The sequence below is a fragment of the Nuphar pumila genome, chromosome 10 (assembly GCF_984573655.1).
Source record: "Nuphar pumila chromosome 10, dmNupPumi1.hap1.1, whole genome shotgun sequence".
Lineage (NCBI taxonomy): Eukaryota > Viridiplantae > Streptophyta > Magnoliopsida > Nymphaeales > Nymphaeaceae > Nuphar > Nuphar pumila.
The window spans coordinates 103,135,836-103,152,838 of NC_143258.1; positions in this window are offsets into that span (position 1 = coordinate 103,135,836).

Genomic DNA, 17,003 nt, shown 5'->3' on the forward strand with positions numbered 1-17,003 from the left:
CGTATGATGTTACGAATAGTATCCTAACCAGTTAAAAGAGAACCATCAGAATGCTATGATGAAGAAAATATCAAATTTATCATGCAATATATGATGTCATACAATCACAAGAATTATGATGCATGCATTGATAACTTAATATTTTCATGTGCAAACTATTCATGACACGATACATTCATTTGAAGCATGCTTTCAGTATACAATTTCACATGGAAGACATAATCAAATTGAAAGTAACTACATGTAAGCATGGATACAATCACATCAAACATTGCAATACATCGAAATAATTCATATCAAACAAATGTCAAACATGTACCTGCAGCAAACACACTTCAATATCCCACTAACTACTACCATGCATAGCATGGACTCCGTACTCCAAAAATAAGAACACTTCCATATTCATACATTAAAATCATGCTCAGCATGATCTCCGAACTCCAACAAAGCAGTCCTAGATATCAACAACTAAGTGAGTGTGTGAACAATAAAGTGTTACATTCAATAAATTAAATAACATGTGATGCGCTTGCATCACTTACTCACCACGGGTATTTACCCGATTTGCATTGTTTTTGTCACTTACTTACCACGGGTGGCGGGGCACAAGCGAGTTCCGTTGAGAAATCTGCAAAAAACACTGTGTTAAAATGAATATTAAAGCTATTTAGGGAAACACAAACACTTATGCAATGCAAAAAACAACTAAACTGATGATGATATATCTAATGATGAAATGCGATGAAATAAAGTGAAAAAGAAGCATTGAACATCATGGAAAAAATGAATTAAGAAGAAGCAATTCACATGTGGAGGGATCGTGATTTCTACCCTGACATAGCAATTGATACCTTATCGCATAGGTCTCTTATAAAAATCAGCAGTGACAAGGATGAGTTTGAAATGCATGACCAAATTCGAGACATGGGCAAACAAATTGTCTTGCATGACAGCCCTACTGACCCCAAAAAGTGCAGTAGGTTGTGGAACAAGGATGAAATTCTGGAAGTTCTAGAAGACCCCGAAGTAAAGTCTAACTCTATCTTGGTTGTTTTCTTTTTCCATATATCTCTATAAATCATGATTCTGGCTAGAGGTCAAGATTTGTTTAGATCTACTTTGTTCTTCTCAAGTGTTCTGTTCAGACTCACGTTAACTATGGAACTCAAGAATATAGGACTCAAAAGTTTCTGTAACATGATCTTATGTGATAGATGGCTTAAGACTCGGCCAAGTCTCTGAATTTATGGGACTTGCAGATCCTTAACATGGTCATGGAGTGTTTTATCTACCAGACCAACCAGGACCTGTATTGATCTTGGTTGCAGTCCTATCCATCACTTTTTGTATGACATTGAAAAACCTTTTCTTTTCCTCTGTTCATTTTCTTTTTTTCATTTCCCATAATTTTAACGTCAGTTTTAGTTCAAACTCAGAGCCCTTGTGAAAGTTTTTCTAGATAAAAGTTTATTAGTGGTGCCATCCAAAAGGATTAGTGAAGCTGAACTCAGCTGTCATGGGTGAGGGGGGGGGGGGGGGGGGGCAGGCAAGCAGGGATTACTTGCATGGGGTTGGCCTATACGGCTGAGCGTTATTCTCTCCTGAACGAGGGCTTCCGCTTTGTTAAATATTGAAAAAAAAAAAACTGATACATTTTGCTTTCTTCAGCACACTTTTAATGTTTGAAAATGTTGTCAGATTTTGAATATAATTCTCCTTTCAAAGATTTAAAGTTTTTCTGATTTCTTTGTTTCCTCTTATGAAGACAAAGAAAACTTTGAAATTTATCTAAACGATTGAATCACTTAATTCAACAATAGCAGCAAGGACTGTTACGATCTCAACTAAGCCATGACTTAATCCAACTTTATCTTCCAATCTCCATATCTTAGACTCATATAAACATTTGAGTCAGAATTTTGGTTTAAGAGCTAATATCATACTAATCTGACTTGCTTGTTTGTCTTTAGGGAACAATGAATGTTGAATGCATTATGTTGAATTTTGAATCTGAAAGAAAGATATTCTCATATTGGGGATTGTACTTTTGGGCATACTATGGATGCTATGGATCTAGAGAGCAGACAAATTCTAGTGCAGCTTCAAATCAGCTGCCTTTGAGCACTGAGGCTTTTGCAAAGATGTTAAATCTCAAACTTCATGTCAACAATGCCAAGTTGAAAGGAGACTTTCACTATTTCCCTAAGAAACTAAAGTGGTTTGAATGGAAAGGTTGTCCATTGGACCGTCTTCCACATGAACTTGATCTTGACAAAGTTGTTGTCCTTGATCTGTCCGAGAGCATGATCAACCAAGTTTGGGATTGGCAAGGACCAGGATCTAAAGTAAGTCTGAAGAGTGAATGCCTCCTCAATTATATCACTTAATTCAGAAGAAGCATTGAACATCATAGAAAAAATGAAAAAGAAGACATAATCATAAAAAGATAGTTTCGGAGGAAACAAAAATGCAGATGAGGAATCGGAGGAAGAAGAAGAAGAAGAAGAAGAAGAAGAAGAAGAAGCAAATGCAGATGCAAATGATTACCTGCGCGTCGCCGGGCGGTGGTGGGAGGCTGACGGGGAGCGGTGGACGGCTGGCGAGCGGCAGCGGCCGGGCGGTGGCGAGAGCCGACGGGCGGCGGGAGGGAGAGGGCGGCGGGCGGGAGCAAGACAGCGAAACAGGAAAAAGAGAAAGAGGGATGGGATTAGGGATTTACGCGACATTTAGCGACGGCTTAGCGACGGAATAATTTCGTCGCTAAGCCGTCGTAAATCAAAATACCAAAAAAGCGACGGAATATATTCTGTCGCTAAGTCGTCGCTAATTAGCGACGGATTAGCGACGACAGAGTTCCCTCTCTAAATCCAGCGCTAAAATGGTGTTCTTGTAATAAGAATTAGCGACAAAAAATTGCAGTCGCTAATCCGTCGCTAAGTAGCGACAGATTAGCGATAAAAGTTGTTTTATCGCTAATCCGTCGCGAATTAGCGACAGATTGTATCTCTAGCTAATCTATCGTTAATTAGCGACGAAAAAAATCTGTCGCAAATTTCCGTCGCTAATTAACAATTTTCTTGTAGTGTAAGTTGAATCCACGGATTCGATGCACATCAGCCGATTCAGACCAATTCACATAGACAATGACAACATATTATTATTATTATTATTATTATTACCACTACCAACACGACCAATAATAATAATAATAATTTGGTCTTTTGCACTGGCCCAATATACAAAGTACCGCATGTATCATCCATGCACTATCGTTGCCATCAGCAGAACTTGTCCCATCGGCAAGAGTTGTGATTGTCGTTCCTATTTTGTTTCTATTTAAGACCAATCTTTTAAGTCATTATTATATCTTGTTACTAGTCAATGCATTTTACACAAGTTAATGAAAATTTTCATAAACTAAACATCCTTTGTTAGACGTATGAGTAATAACTTTCTCTCTCTAAAAAAACGTGAGTAATAATTACCATACACCAATTTTGATTCATTTTGAACTCTAAAGAAAGCATCATCCAATATTTTTTTTTCAAAAGATTAATTAAACTAAAATTTTTTATCTTCTAAACAAGTTAAAAATCTTAAAATTTTTGTATTCGAGTATGGCCCATTTTTAATATATATTTTACTATCAAGACGATTGAATTTGGTTTTCACTTACAAGATGAGTTAAAGTTGAGTATGTTACTTTTTTACGACACTAAATGATAACTGAATCTAACATCTGGATAAAAAGTTATATAAAAAAAATTATCATGACATAATAAATCTAAAACATGACTCCGTTTTTATCGTGAAGATTCAAAATTTTCATGTTCAATCCATAGAAAACCTCTATAAGCCTCATTCACATCTGTCATTTGGAGAAAAACTACTAAAAAGCATATTCTTGTCTCCTTAGAACCTTAAAAAATAAAATGATCCTAAATCCTATCATGCCCAAACTCTTATCTCAAAAAACCTTTGATCTATATCTCATTCAAGATTATTATAAATAGGAGTAGCCTCTTATAATTGACCTAAGCTCTTAATTGTCGTACCTATGAATAGGTACTGCCGAAGATATTGCAAGAATTTGTGAACCTACACGAAGGTGCTGCCGAACCAAGAAAGAGCACTAGAGAACCAAACTAATCTCAAAGTCCGAAAAGGTATTTTCTATATCTATCTACCTATTTCTTTCGATTTTATTCAATTTGTTCATCGATACTTATACACATTATATATATATTTGCACATCCAAATCTTCAGTGGAGACTTGTTTGAGTTTTACCTTTCATTTGAATAAAGAACGGTCAAAACTTGTGAACATATTTTTAAAGATTTTAATAAAATCCGAGTAAGTTATTCTTTCCCCCACAATTTTTTATCAACACATATATATAAATTTTTTAAACCAAGATTTCTAACTAATATTAATATTTTGATTTTGATTTTTTCATTAAATTTTTTACTTTTTTCCGTAGTTTATGAACTACATTATTCGGTCGACCATGTAGGAGGGTGCTGCCAAGTTTTATTAAGCCTAGGATTTACAGCTTGGTTATTATAGATATCATAATCAAGTTTTTACACGAGGGAGACAGCTAGTGCATGTCACCTTTTGTTGGGACGTTGAAGGTTCAAATATATTTGTATAATTGTCTGACTAACCAAGCTTGCCTTTCAAAAAATAAATAAATAAAAAATAAAGTTTTCATAGTATTTAGCTAGTTGGATATTGGAGTTCATAAACGTGATCATATTCCTTAATCATGAAACCACCCCGTGCCCCTCAACACACTCAAACCATAGTTTTGTTAGACTTTGTCTGACAAGTCACCCATTCGCGTGGGCAAATATGAATATGAATCCGACAACCACACAAGTGGAGATGCGCACAAGCCGGGTTCGAGCCGAGCTTGGGTTGACTCAGTTCGAGAGAAAGAAGTGGTTGTTCAAGCTTTGCTCAAGCTTGAGCCGATCTTGGCTGAATACATAATTTTTTTTTAAATGTGTCAAAAGTTCTTTTTTAAAAATCATGTGGCAGGATTTAAACCCAGGTCACTTTACAAACAGACAACAGACACCCACTAAGTTAACAACTCTTTTTGTGTTCAAGTATAGAAAAATAATATACATATATAAAACTCTAAATTCTTTATATAACTATGGAAACCAAGCCTAATCGGGTTTATCAAGCCTAAGTTCTTGTTTACGTCTACCAAGCCTAAACTTTTCTCATTTATTTTTTCAAACGAGCTTGAGACAAGCTTAAATAGGTCGAGCCCAAGCTAAACTAGAACCCAAGCTAGCTCGGCTCATTGTGCATCCCTACACGCAAGCACCAACCTCCCATTGAAATGCAGGAATTTGCTTATGCTGAGGTTTCAATGATACGGGTATCCATCCCAACCATAGTGACAAATATCGCAAGAAATTGCCTGAAAGTTTAAAACGACAATTTCTTGCGAGATTTTCAAAATATCACAAGATTTATGAAAAAACATAAATATCATGATTTAAATGCGATATTTACCTTTCAAACGGCTATTTATCATGAAAAAATCATGTGCTTTTATTTTTAAATAATTTTTATTAATATTTTCTTATAAAAATATTTTATATATTTTTAATTTATTTTTTTATTGCTGAGATTTTGCCAAAAAAAATGCAAGATTTATAGAATTTTTTTCAATTTCTCATGAGTTTTTGAAAAACAAGAAATTGCCAATAAAAACGTTTGTCACTATGATCCCAACACAAGGACCATAATATAGGCTATGGACTAGATGTTATGAGCAGATCCAGTGATTGAGGGCGAACCAATGTTGTCTGTATCGGCCTGAATCGGCTGATAGGTATACTATACTAACTTGAATAGGTTATTTTTTAATAAAATTTAAAAAGCTTAAAATTATTTTAATGGGTTTAACACGTTTCGATTGACATGAAATATTTTATAATTATTTTTAGCTGATTCAGAACTATTCACTTGAGAATCCGGGCAATTCACGTGAATCGTTGGCCAAATGTTCGGCCCCAACCACTAACTGCCACGTCAGTGACCGGGCCCTTATTAAAAAGGGGGGCCACACCCCGTTATTAAAATTAAGGGGAAACACATATTCGCCCCAAATCACCTAACCATGTCTGATAGATGTCCAGGTCTAATAAGGGAAAAGCATGAAGGCCTAGCGGTAATTAGGGGTGGCAATTTCTGACACGACCCGCCAACCCGCCTCTTAGGTGGGTTCGGGTTGGGCTTAAGCCAACCCGTTTAATAAACGGGTCGACCCGTGTAACCCGTTTATTAAACAGGTCGGGTTCGGGTTGGGGGTATGCCAACCCGCCAACCCGGCTGACCCGTTTAATAAACGGGTTAGGCGGGTGGGTCAACCCGCCAACCCGTCTGCCCGACCCGTCAACCCGCCAACCCGACCCGTCAACCCGCCAACCCGACCCGTCAACCCGTCAACCCGACCCGCCAACCTGCCTACCTGCCAACCCGATCCGTCAACCCGCCAACCCGACCCGCCAACATGACCCGCGAACCTGAAAACCCGTTTACCCGACCCAACCCATTTATTAAATGGGTTGGCGGGTCGTGTCGGGTTACCCGTTTATTAAACGGGTCGGGTTCGTGTTTGCCACAGCCGACCCGTTTAATAAACGGGTCGGGTTCGGGTTGAGGTATGCTGACCCGCCAACCCGACCCGCCAACCCGACCCGATTGCCACACAGCACAACGTATAGGCTTTCCAAGCTTTGAGCTTTCCCTTCATTAGCTTCGCGGGAGCCACACAGCACAACGCTAGAAGTCAGAGCGCCCATACTACCTGCCACAGAGATTTTGGATCAGATTCTTTCAACTTTGGGGCTGGATCTTGAGTGCATTCTCTAACACTAAAAACCTAAGGTTTTTAGATATGAGGTTCTCAAAACCGTCATTCTTTGGATCATCACCCTATATATGGGTGTGTTTGAATGCCATGGATAGCTAAAAATATCCATGAATATATGGATTAAGGCATATGATCCACAATGTACCAAAAAATTTACTTTTTTTTTAATTTTTGTAGATCGAAACAAAATGACTTTATAGAGATGACATTGTAAAAAATTCAAAACGCAGGCAATATTTACTGTGACTATATATATGCCTGGAGTGACCAGTATTTTGACCTAAATTGGGTCCTAGCCAATTCCAGCCAGGTGCATAACTGCATACCCAGCTTACCTACAAAAAGCAAGCCTAGTTGGGATCTAAGTCCAAATTCAATTTATCCTGTGATTTTAAATCCTGATCAAAGTTTGATCTGACCATAACCAAGTGAATTCCTAATTTTTTGTTTTACACAGAATTCTATCAAACCCTAACATGGGTTAGGACACCTAAGTCAAACTCAAGGTCAGGTTTGTTTTGACCCAAACCTTGGACCGAGCGGGTGTCAGGCATCCCACCCGAACCGAGCCCAAATTCACCGGTGTGGGCACAAGAAGGATAGTGTTTGCTATTCCCATAGGTTTCAAACCCCCTAGTGAAAAACTCTAATTTATTATTATTTTGCATATCTGATACTTTAAATTTGATCTACATATTTGGTTAAGTAAAAAGAGATCCTTGGATCATGCTTTCACAATGTATATGTCAGATTTTCTTATGGTTGAAAAATCAACAGCCTACAATGCACCAAATTTTCAATCTTTAGAAAATTATATTTTTACGTTGAAGAAAAATTGTCCAAGAATCAATTCCTACTATTTTGACAATGGCGAATACTTAGTGAAAATGACCTCCCTCTATGAGTTTCAACTAAGGGGTTGTTTACCCACGAAAGTAGCCAATATTTTCCCAATTAACTATCTTTATTTAAAAATGTATTTTTAAATAGTGGAAAAAAATTATGCCCATGGTAAAAAATCCCCATGCGATGTCTTGTCCAAATGGGCCAAAGTTAGCACGGACATGTCCCCTGATTTTTTGCTTTTCCTCCCCTCAAATAATCGCCGAGTAATTGATTATGGTCCGCCTAGTGCCAGGACTAGAGGCTCAGTCGGGTGTGGGTCGGGTCGAAATGTCATGATATTCGGACCTGGGTGTGGTCCACCTCAGCCTGTAAAGCTTGACAGCCCCGTCATTCGTCCCAGGTCCGAAACAGGTCGGTTCTGGGTCAAGTCGGCATAGATCCTTCTTGAACCAGACTGTTGATTGTTCCTTTATTGTACTAAATCAGGGTCTTGCTCGGTCAGCTCTAGGGCGATTAACAGGTCTGATCAATAGCAGGTACCCAACCCAACCTATGTATCCGATACGAGCACATATTGCTGACCAAACTGTATTTGAGTCAACCCGAACCCAACCTGAGTAACAAGTGAGTCGGGTTTCAGCTATGATCTTCGTTGTATATCTGAGACACTCTAGCTTGGCCTGAGTATTTTGTGTATATTTTTTAGGTAAAAAATATATTTTAAATGTTTTTAAATTTTACAAGTCTGGTTTGGACTTATATCTTATCTAACGGGAATAACCCAAACCCATTTCTTATTTTTTGGGTAGGTTTAGGTGCATCCTGATGGGCAACTCATTAACAACCCTAGTCAGCTTCGGATCCACCTACATAGGACTAAGGTAAGGATCCCTGAGGGTATGTTTGATGGCTTGTTAAGGATTGTACAAAATGAACAAAAAAGACAAAACATACCATTGGTTCTATTTATTTCGTAACAATTGTATCAAGTACAACGTTTCTTTGGACCGTTGTAATATCCCTTAAAAATCTAACCTTTTTAGAACTTTCATAAACCCAACATTTTGAGAAAAATTTAAAACTTTTTATTCATTATAAACTTTTGAATGATTTTCAAAAGTAACATGTCAACAAGTTCATCTATGATCACATTCTAATCGTTTCAAATACTAGACGGCCCACCTGAGCGCAAACGTGAATGTATAGTAGCCTCTCAGTATCAGATCCATTATAAAATCATCCATAAACACAACTTGATTGGGGTTATTACTTTAAGGATTCTCACACGTATAAAAATACAGAAGACATAATTTATTTAAGGTTTAAGACAATTGGAGAGTTACGTACAAATTTAAAATTTTCAAACCATAAGCATAACCATTGTATAAATGAAAGGACAAAATTAAGAAATATTCTCATTCCAAAATATTATAATTCGTAAAACGTAAAGATCTAGACAAAAGAAGTTAAATTATTACTAGTTTATAACCACAAAAAATTGTCTGGGTCCTCTAAGAATCATAATAGGTAAAAGTGAAGCCCTCAACCGCGCAACAACCCACACTTCGCTTCAGTCCTCAATGAGGTTATTTATAAGGTTCTAGGGTATCAATCACTTGCCTGTAAGAAACTCAAAACTAAACTTGGAGAATACATACCAAATTTGTAATTGTACAATCAAAGTGTAATTGCCATTATGAAAAATGAGGTTCAAGGGAATCCATATCAAAACATGCACATAACATTCAATCATATTTTTCATCATCCATTCCATAGAATTCATAATTGCGTAAGTTGTATGCATGAAACTCAAACTCACATTTATTCTCATCCATGATATTAAACATTACATTCATTCATATCTATAACAGATGTTCGTATAAATGAATGGGAATTCACAATTCATAACATGCTTCAGAGTGAAGTAAAATAACACAGTTAATAAAAATGTAAACTTTCACTTTTTTTATCCTTAAAAAAAGCATACTCACGTCCAACTCATGAGTAAGATATGCATTATCTAAATTATTAATTCACATATCATTTTTCAGAATATTTATTCACTTTGCATTTATATATATATATATATAATACATCCTGATTCGACCTTTCCCATGTGTCACACACACACAAGTACCTCATGTGCAACAACCAAGCTCGTGGCTTGTATCAACAAATCAATCACACGACCAAAATAAACATGTCTTTTTCACTCACATGTAAAAATTCATATGCAATAATCATGCAAACCTTAGTAGTCTCTACGTGTTCACATCTATATATTTATGTATATGATAGTATTGATTCTAAAAATCAAATTAATTGTTTTTCTTGTTTATTCAGACCCATCGGGTACAAAAGAAGGTATAAACATACAAAAATAATCATAGGAGTATTTATTATTCTATTTATTTTATTTGCCCTCCTATGACTTAACTTGTTCTTTCCCAAGCGATTCAACCATGCAATGCAGTGGCTGGAAGAACAGATCCAAAGTCCCAGGTCTTTGCCTACGCCAAACTAAAATTGTTGACAAAAAATTGAGCATGCATCCCTAACTCTGCAGAGTTGCGGTACTACCACCTATGACTATTTGATAAACCTGTCCCTTAACCTTCATGGGACAAGTATAAGAGGCACCTTCAGCCCTTAAAAACTCAAAATGTCGCACGAAACTTGTACCTCCCTTCCGTGTAATAACCACACTTTTCTTTTATTTATTTAAAAAAAAAACTATGCGAAAATTGGTTGATTTGGGCCTGGGATCCACATTCTGGATCCAGGATCCCGATATGATTTCTATAAAAATAGGTATAATACCTTATATAAATGTATGCTTAAGACAAATATATATATATATATATATATATATATATATATATATATATATATATATATATATATATATATACGCGTAGGTAAATCAATGGACTCACGATTGGATCCATTCAGATCCAACCCGTGAATCCATATCACGTGAGTGGTGCGGGTCCGAAACTGCGGCCGAACAAGGGTCTCGGACCCAGACCCGGCCCGCACCCTGCGAAATAAAAAAAGAAAGAAAGAAAAGTGCGGTTATTACATAACTATAATGCCCCAAAATTTTAACCCAATTTTGAGGATTTTTTTTATAACAACGGAAACAACAAATACTATGAGATTAGGCATTTCGGTACATTACAGTGGAGAGCAAACCAAATCATTTATTTCATTTTATTATCAAATGAATAATAACATCAAAGTTTAATGACATGTTCTAAAAATTAAAAGGAAACCAAAATATCTCGGGAACAGTAAATCCAAAGTCTCAATCGAAGCCTCATCCCGCAGTCGCTCATAAACTCTATTCTTCACCTGAAAAATGATAAATTTACAGGATTACAACTTTATCATTTCTTATCACCCAGGGAAGGCAAATGTTGTAGCTGACTCTCTCAGTCGCAAAGTTGGTTGCAATTTGTCTAGTCTATTGACAAAAGGGTGGAATTTGGTAGAAGAATTCATTGACTGGAAGTCGTTCGCAGATGACGAAGAAAGTATCAAGTTATCTAACTTATCTGCCCATCCTGAGATCCTTACAAAGATTATTAAGGGTCAGATGAAGGATCCTCAGTATGAGAAGCTCAAGTCATTAGATCAGCAAGAAAATTCACACTTTTCACTCAAAGACGATGGCAGTATCTAGATGCAAAAGCGACTTTGGGTCCCTAGTGATCCCAAGTTGAAAGAAGAATTATTGAATGAAGCACATAAGTCTAAGTACACCATACTCCCGAGGAGTACAAAATTTTTTAAAGATTTACAACGAGGGTATTGGTGGAATGGAATGAAGCGTGAGGTCGCAAGTTATGTCTCAAAGTGTTTGACTTGTCAGCAAGTCAAGATTGAACATCAGAAGCCTGGAAGAATGATGTAGCAAATAGAAATTTCACAGTGAAAATGGGAAGAAATCACCATGGACTTCGTGGTAGGTTTGCCCAAAATACAGAAACAACATGACGCTATATGGGCAATAGTGGACCAGCTAACCAAATCGGCTCACTTCCTACCCATACGAATAAATCAATCCCTCAAGAGTCTAGCAGATTTATACATTAGAGAGATTGTTTGACTGCATAGAGTACCAGTCTCTATCATATCAGATTGAGACCCTCACTTTACTTCTCGGTTTTGGGGTCAGTTACAACAGGCCTTGGGTACAAAACTGAAGCTGAGTATCGTTTTTCATCCTCAGACCGACGAACAATTAGAGAGGACTATCTAGACACTTGAAAATATGCTGCGAGTATGTATGCTGGATTGGAAAGGTGAATGGGACAAGCATGTAGTTTTAGCTGAGTATGCCTACAATAATAGTTATCATTCAAGCATCGACATGGCACATTTTGAAGCTCTGTACGGAAGACCTTGGAGATCACTTGTGTATTGAAACAAGATTGGTGAATGCGCGATAGAATCACTGATCGTGTTGCAATATTATACCCAACAGATCAAGATGATAAGAGATAGACTGCTATCAACCTAGAGTCGGCAAAAGAGTTGTGCAGATCAAAGGCGCAAAGAGCTTACTTTTGGTGTGAGGGATCGGGTTTTTGTGAAAATATCACCCACCAAAAGTGTATTTCGGTTTGGTAAAAAGGAAAAGTTAAGCCCCAAATATGTCAGACCTTTTGAGATTTTTGAGCGGAATGGAGAAACGACCTATCGTATAGCTCTACCTCCCCAGTATGCTCAGATTCATAATGTATTTCATGTATCTATGTTAAGAAAATATCTTCAAGATCTGTCACATGTCATCCAGTATGAGGACGTAGATATAAAGGAAGACTTAACAATGAAAGAAAAACCAGTGAAAATATTGGAACGAAGCAAGCGAGTCTTGAGATCAAAGACTATTCCTTTCGTCAAGGTGAGATGGCAGCACCATGGCATTGATGAAAGTACTTGAGAACCTGAAGCCAATATGCGGAAGAAGTACCCCAACCTTTTCGAGTAAGCACTTACAGGTAAATTTCGAGGACAAAATTCTTTTTAGGGAGAAAGGATGTAATAACCACACTTTGCTTTTATTTATTTAGTAAATTTTTTTATGCGTAAATTGGTTGATAAGATATAAGTCCAAATGGGCCAAAGTTAGCATGGAGATGTCCCCTGATTTTTTGCTTTTCCTCCCCTCAAATAATCGTCGAGTAATTGATTATGGTCCGCCTAGAGCCGGGACTAGAGGCTCAGTCGGGTGTGGGTCGGGTCGAAATATCATGATATTCGGACTTGGGTGTGGTCCACCTCAGCCTGTACAGCTTGACAGCCCCGTCATTCGTCCGAGGTCCGAAACAGGTCGGTTCTGGGTCAAGTCAGCATAGATCCTATTTGAACCAGACTGTTGATTGTTCCTTTATTATACTAAATCAGGGTCTTGCTCGGTCAGCTCTAGGGCGATTAACAGGTCTGATCAATAGAAGGTACCCAACCCAACCTATGTATCCGATACGAGCACATATTGTTGACCAAACTGTATTTGAGTCAACCGGAACCCAACCTGAGCAACAAGTGAGTCGGGTTTCAACTATGATCTTCGTTGGATATCTGAGACACTCTAGCTTGGTCTGAGTGTTTTGTGTATATTTTTTAAGTAAAAGATATATTTTAAATGCTTTTAAATTTTACAAGTCTGGTTTGGACTTATATCTTATCTAACCGGAATAACCCAAACCCATTTCTTATTTTTTGGGTAGGTTTAGGTGCATCCTGATGGGCAACTCATTAACAACCCTAGTTAGCTCCGGATCCTCCTACATAGGACTAGGGTAAGGGTCCCTGAGGGTATGTTTGATGGCTTGTTAAGGATTATACAAAATGAACAAAAAAGACAAAACATACCATTGGTTCTATTTATTTCGTAACAATTGTATCAAGTCCAACGTTTGTTTGGACCGTTGTAATATCCCTTAAAAATCTAACCTTTTTAGAAGTTTCATAAACCCAACATTTTGAGAAAATTTTAAAACTTTTTTATTCATTATAAAATTTTGAATGATTTTCAAAAGTAACATGTCAACAAGTTCATCTATGATCACATTTCAATGGTTTCAAATACTAGACGGCCCACCTGAGCGCAAACACGAATGTATAGTAGCCTCTCAGTATCAGATCCATAATAGAATCATCTATAAACACAACTCGATTGAGGTTATTACTTTAAGGATTCTCACACGTATAAAAATACGGAAGACAAAATTTATTTAAGGTTTAAGACAATTGGAAAGTTACGTACAAATTTTAAATTTTCAAACCATAAGCATAACCATTGTATAAATGAAAAGACGAAATTAAGAAATATTCTCATTCCAAAATATTATAATTCGTAAAACGTAAAGATCTAGACAAAAGAAGTTAAATTATTACAAGTTTATAACCACAAAAAATTGTCTGGGTCCTCTAGGAATCATAATAGGTAAAAGTGAAGCCCTCAACCGCGCAACAACCCTCACTTCGCTTCAATCCTCAACGAGGTTATTTATAAGGTTGTAGGGTATCAATCACTTGCCCGTAAGAAACTCAAAACTAAACTTAGAGAATACATATCAAAATTGTAATGGTATAATCAAAGTGTAATTCCCATCATGAAAAATGAGGTTCAAGGGAATCCATATCAAAACATGCACATAACATTCAATCACATTTTTCATCATCCATTCCATAGAATTCATAATTGTGTAAGTTGTATGCATGAAACTCAAACTGTCATTTATTCTCATCCATGATATTAAACATTACATTCATTCATATCTATAACAGGTGTTTGCATAAATGAATGAGAATTCACAATTCATTGCATGCTTCAAAGTAAAGTAAAATGACACAGTTAATAAAAATGTAAACTTTCATTTTCTTTATCCTTAAAAGAAGCATACTCACATCCAACTCATGACTAAGATATGCATTATCTAAATTATTAATTCACATATCATTTTTCAGAACATTTATGCACTTTGCATATATATATATATATATATATATATATATATATATATATATAATAGACCCTGATTCGACCTTTCCCGTGTGTCACACACACACAAGCACCTCATGTGCAACAACCAATCTCGTGGCTTGTATCAACAGATCAATCATATGACCAAAATAAACATGTCTTTTTCACTCACATGTAAAAATTCATATGCAATAATCATGCAAACCTTAGTAGTCTTTACGTGTTCACTTATATATATTTATGTATATGATAGTAGTGATTCTAAAAATCAAATTAATTGTTTCTCTTGTTTATTCAGACCCATCTGGTACAAAAGAGGGTATAGACATACAAAAATAATCATAAGAGTATTTATTATTCTATTTATTTTATTTTCCCTCCTATGACTTAACTTGTTTTTTCCCGAGCGATTCAACCATGCAATACAGTGGTTGGGAGAACGGATCCAAAGTCCTAGGTCTTTGCCTACGCCAAACTAAAATTATTGGCAAAAAATTGAGCATGCATCTCTACTCTGCAGAGTTGTGGTACTACCACTTATGACTCATTGATAAACATGTCCCTTAATGTTCATGGGACGGGTATAAGAGGCACCTTCAGCCCTTAAAGCTCAAAATGTCTCACGAAACTTGTACCGCCCTTCCGTCTCTCGAGAGGACAAGAGATCAGGACGCATACAACCATCTCAGAGAGTCCGGCTTCACCAGCACCTCAAATGAGCCTATAGTTTAAGGTTATCTTTATTATTAAGTTATAGGTCACATTCAAGTATCATCATCTCACAAGATAACCCTCTCATGCCCTTATGCATGATATCAATAGTTCATGCCCTCTTGCATGACTAAAATAGTCTATGTCATATGCATAACTTAAACTTATACATGACATAATCATAAATACTTTCATGTGTGACCCCATTATGTTATTATTTATGCTATATATGCTCTCATGTATGATTTATTTCTAAGATGCTTTTACGTATGATATCAATTACAACATGTCTTACACATGATTTTTCCATATGTATTTCTATGCATTAACATGTCATATATAATTTATTTATTTTTTCATACTTAATATATGTCACATCATAATTTAATACAAAAACATGATACATGTTAAAACATATTCACATTCTCAATATGGTTCATTTATTTCAAGGCATCCATTTAAAATTCTTATTTTATATACGTGACATGCTTTACCAATTTATTATATCATACAAGCATTTATGGTAGGCATATCAATCACAATTAATCATGCAACACTCATTTCACATAATGCAAGCTTAAACATGTACCTGCAACAAATACACTTCATATTTCGCTATCTAAAATAATGACAGGCATGATCTTCAAACTATAATAATAAAATCACTTTTATTCTCATACATTCAAATCATACTCAGCATGATCTCTGAACTACAGTCACAACAGTCATAGATATCTACTACTAAGTGAGTGCATGTAGCATACAAGCACTTCTATTCCCATACATTTAAATCATGCTCAACATGATCTCTGAACTACAATCACAATAGTCCTAGATACTAACAACTAAGTGGCGTGTGTGAGCAGAAAAATATTGTATACAATAAAAGTAAATCCATTGTGTGATACATTTGCACCACATACCTACCACAAGTAAATACCCAATTTTCAAGTTGCATAAATTTCAATGTGCATGACTTTTTCAGCTGCAAGCGATACTTAGCATTAAGTATCATGCATTTTCTCATCTTCATACCTGCAAATCATTTGGCATAATGCAATATATTTACCTCTAAGATTTTTTTTACTAATGTAACTAAACTATTGATCTAATCTAAGTACATTCTATTTGCGAACATAAACTATGTACATGCACATGCGAAGACCACATTAGTGATGTGCATGTTCACATGGTTAACTACACATTTTTACACACTCTCAAGTGCATGTTTATGATGCAAACTGCGAAGTTAAAAGTCTATCTATAATATGTATAAAACCTATTTCAAAATAAAGTTTCAAACATGCATTAAAAACTCTTTTTTGAATCCTTGTTCGCAAACTATATTCAAGAACTAGGATTCGATCCCATAAACATTTCCCCGAACACATCGCATGTGACAAAATTCTCAAGACATACTCAAACTTCAACATTATGTAGCATGCTTAACAATGTTAATATACTACACTAATCATACTAATGACAAAATAAACAAAATTGTTTATTTAATTCATGCAAAACCATCTAATTAAGCAATTCTAACTTGAGGT